Source organism: Nycticebus coucang, chromosome 4 (genome assembly GCF_027406575.1).
Source record: "Nycticebus coucang isolate mNycCou1 chromosome 4, mNycCou1.pri, whole genome shotgun sequence".
In the NCBI taxonomy this organism is placed as follows: domain Eukaryota; kingdom Metazoa; phylum Chordata; class Mammalia; order Primates; family Lorisidae; genus Nycticebus; species Nycticebus coucang.
Genome location: NC_069783.1, coordinates 89233350 through 89237838, shown reverse-complemented (window position 1 = coordinate 89237838; position 4489 = coordinate 89233350). Strand labels below are relative to the sequence as shown.

At 47.2% G+C, this 4489-nt stretch overlaps 1 pseudogene; it reads right to left on the bottom strand.

The window, feature by feature from the left end:
* Positions 1-2422: 2422 nt before the first annotated feature.
* Positions 2423-3281, bottom strand: LOC128584117 (protein ILRUN-like; annotated as a pseudogene).
* Positions 3282-4489: the final 1208 nt, after the last annotated feature.

Below are 4489 nucleotides of genomic sequence, written 5' to 3'. Positions count from 1 at the left end.
AAAATGGAACATGAACAAACAAACAAACAGTACATGTCAGACACCACGCAAAATATTTGCATCTGCTTTTCATAAGGCTGTGGGTCCAAAGATGAGTAATTCTCTAGTTTCTCTCAAACAACAGAATTTACCAGGTGGCAGTGACAGCTGACCTCCATATTAATAAACGCTATAGAACCATCTGATATATATGAAATGAGCTCAGCTCATTTGGGTGTTTTCAGGGTGGAGAGAGCCAGATGTGGCTTCTTGCAGGGACTTAGATGCCACCTCCAGTTCAAATCTGTCCTAGTGGCCAGAGGTACCCTTCTCAGGAGCAGTGCCAGAGAGTTAACTATATTAAATAACAACTCCAACACTTTTGAAATTATGTAGGCAATTGGCCAATAAAGATTATATTTTTAATTCCTTCTTCAGATTCTGAGTTGGGGCCTTTGACCCCTCCAAAATTGAGGCATTGGTAAGTCGGAGTTTAGCCACTATGGGAGTTAGCCTTTCTTAGGGTGGAAAAAAAAAATCAGATAAAGAAATTGCACTAGAAAGTGAAATTGGATTTTTTTAAAATCAATGAAGTAACCAGGCTATTAAAATGGAAAATAAGTCTGATGTCATTCTGAAAAATAAAAGGGTTGAGTCACCTGCAGAGCCACTTAATTAAGCACAGGAAGTAACAAGAGAGCTTGAGTAATTCTCCCTGGTTAATGTCAGGATTTCAAAATGAGTGAGGCGTCAGGCTACTCTCTTTTAATCTGAGAGCTAAATCAGTTCTTTTGCCCTCAGGACATCTTGAGATATTTGAAGTTGATGAAGAGCAAAAAGGAATGTATTAAAAATTATCCTAAACAGGGGGAAAAAAGAGCTTTCTACTTCAGGTCCCTGGGGCGGTGAGGGATGAAGGCCACGGGGCAGCCATTGGGTGGGCACCGTTGGGGCAAGAATAATACACTGCTGGTAGGAGTGAGTGGGCAGCACAAGTGGGCAGAGGGGAGATGAGAAAGGGTCTTCCCAGTGTCCTGTGGATGCAAAGGTTTTCATTTCTGGCCTGTGGCTGTTGACAAGGGGAGCTGCCAGGTTTGGGTTTTAACAGAAGTGATGTGAAACAGCCAGGCTTCTGGGAGGAGAGCTTCCATTCTGCACCAGAATCAGTGTGGAGTCAGGTGGGGCCTGGCTGGCCTCTCCTCTTGTCTGTATCAAGCGCAGAGCTCCACCACCATCCATCCCAGCCAGGGTGCTAGATCTGGGGTGATCTCTTGATCCGCAGTATGAAAATGCCCCAGTCCCACTGGAGGGAAGCTTGGGGACCATCCCAAGGTATGTTTGCAGGTTGTGAGTCTGGGTCCTCTCCACCACATGGAGGGGGCTCCTGAGTCCCTGACAGATCCCAAAGTAGAGGAGATTCCAGCAACTAGGAGGAGCATAGGTGGTGCCCTGAGACCTGGTGTTTAAGGCATTGCATTGTCCCCTGGGCCTTCCCTTTTCCCCATTATCAAAGGAATGTTCCTTTTGGTTGCTAGGATTAGCATAGTTTACACCCAGGTCTTTTGATGTTGGCTGGTTGCTTTATGTCTTTTATTATTATTATTTAACTTTGCCAGTGCAACACTTCAGGAACTCTAATCCCTGCATCTGGATTTCTGGTTTCCATAGGTTTGAGACTGGGCTTGTTTGGAGAACTGAGCCCCTGCTGCAATTGGTCACCTGCTGAATACAAACACGAAGGGGTCTTAGAGTCCTAGAGCTGCCCTGAGACCTGGAATTTACTCCCTTGATAAGTAAGTTCAGAACAGAACAAACCAAGCTTAATTCACAGTTCAAAACAAAACCTGGCCACAACCAGCCAGCTCCAGGTCTTAGACAGTGCCCTCGACCCCAACAACCACCAAACATTTTCCCAGTGTTAACCACAGAGAGTTAAAAATTCGTAGTGCTCAGTGAACCAGTACCAGAAATGATCTTCCACCCACTGTGTTAACTCTTCATTACTTCAGCTTGAAATTGAAATGTAGCACTGGGGTTTTGTGTTAACTTTCTTTTTAACCTCTCTGTAGGCAAAACAATTTTTTGTTTAAAAAGATGGCTTTTTTTTTTTTTACCCCATTTTAAACTTTTTTTTCCCTTCCCAGTAACTAAATGACTAATTAGACTGATGCCTAACAAACAAAACCCAAGGTGGTTGCATGGATTTCTTCTTGGTAGCCTCAACACCGTTCCTGTGGTTCAGCATTCAGACATGCACACTGAGTTTACTCAAAACTAATTTCTTCCTCCTCCTCCTCTTCCTCTTCTTCTTCTTTTTCAATGGGGGGGGGGGTGTCAGAGCCAGGGGTCCATGAGATGCAATCTGCAATCCAGAGGAACTCCGTGCTCTCTCCCCCAGAGTCAGACCTGTCTTCTGTTAATTTTTCTTCTTGCTGATACCTGTTTAAGACTGGCCAAAGGGGTAAGGCCCGTGGAGCCCCTTACTGTAAGTCACTACTCATAAGTTATTTGCTCGACTACTGGGGGACAGATTCACAGAGCTCTGTGAGAGTCTGTTCTGATCATGCTCAGTTTGGTCAGGAGCCCACGTGTTTTTGCTGATCAAGTTGAATCTGGAACTGCCAGGGTCTTTTTTTCATCTTCTTGTTGGTTCTTTTGGGGAGAGGCAAACAGACTGAAGTTTCCTTCTACCTTGTGATGAGGCTGTGTGTTTAACTGCATTTCAAATGTCGACAGCTGCTGGGTTACTCCTAAAAGTCCACCCACCTCCACACCGAGAATCGCCCAGATGACATCTTGTAGTAGAGTCCTGTAGCGGTGCACATCTGCCACTGTCCCTGGCACGAACCTGCTCTGCCGGGGCTGTACATCTGGACGTTGACAGCTGCAATACCTTGGAGCTCTAGCGATCTCACCATTACCATGTTCACACATCCAAATTGGTCTCCCCCTGACATATTTAAGACAAACCCCTGGAGGCCAGGCCTCTGCCCCAGAATTCTGGATCCTCCATGTTTCTATAAACTGAGTATCAGGAGGTATTGACTCCCCGTCTCCGATGGTGACATCTTCAACAAAGGACATAGAGGGTACACGGATTGGGCTCTCAATATCATAATAGGCACCAGTTGCAGCTTGCAGGTTCCAGATGGTCATGTCCAGGAAGAAGGCACAGCCGGCAGGGTTGAGCTAGAAGCCAAGCAGCCTCTGAACTCAGAGAAGAGCACGTCCTTGTCAGGGGTGCACAGGCAGCTGGACTTCTGCATCAGCTCTCGGTCCAGGCCCACGTCCAGGCCCTTCATGGCGAGGACCGCACACCCACTTCCCCACCTCCTCACAACAGAGAACTGTGCTGCTGGGCCGGGGACGGGAAAGGGCCTGGTGCTAGCTGGTGCGACCCCACTCTTTGAGATAGGCCCCAGGCCTCTCACTGCCTCCTAGGGGTAAACTCAGTCAGCCGCTCACTCTCATGCCTCCCCCTCCGACCACCCCCAGCTCCACCGCCTCCAGCTTGTCCCTCTGTTAACTTTTTAAATGTTTCACTTTTTCCTCACCCACCTCAGATGAGACTGCCTGATCAAAACATAGCAAATAAATAATGGGTGTTAGCATTTTTAACCAGATAACTGAGAACTGGATGAGCTAACCCCAATCCTTATCATGTTTTGAGGATTGTCTTGTAGGCAAGAGCTGCCACAAGAGTTACCCAATGCTGGGAGCTTTGGTACTAGTAAGATATGATTAAGATATTATAAAGAAGAGTAGTTTCTGATGGTTGAGTATATCCCCACTAAAATGATCATTCTCACTTGAAAAATCTTTCCCAATTAGAGAAAACAGTGAGTAGGGCTGGGGACAGAGGTAGAAGTGGGTGGCAATGTTGCAGCCACCTGAATTCGGCCACAGGCTGAGGAGTCCCACTTTGCAGGGTTCTTGTGCTGCCGTTTCGAGCTATGTGATCCTGGACTGCTCACTTTCCCTTCCTGAGCCTCCATTTCCTCATCTGTGAAATGAGACTACACTTTCTTTATAAAGTCACAAGGATAGCCCTAGCTTTAGCAGGTCCCAAGCACAGGCAAGAGAGGAAATGTGGATTGAACTTCAGTCAAGTTCAGCGTACTCTGATCTAGCCTGTGATCCCTGTCTAACACCAGAATCACCTTTATCATTGCATGATTTCAAATATCAGGGAAAAAAAGAAACACGAGTGCAAGAGAGAAAGCATAACCCAGGGCGTTCTAAACCATGGCAAACTATTCTCTGGGGGACAAGCTCAGGTGGGTCTTCTCCTGGCTCAGGGGTTGGCAGCACCAATCACAGGGCACTTTACTAGGCCCACTATCCTGCACTCCCTGTGGTCTCCACAGATGGGCAGTCAGGGCCATGTCTAGCCCCAGCCCATCCCTGGGGTCCTCACCATGCCCCACTTGCACAAACTCTCCTCCCCCCTTGATAACACATCTGAGGGCCACCCTCCTGCTTGACACATGAAGGTCAGGCTGTGAGCTGG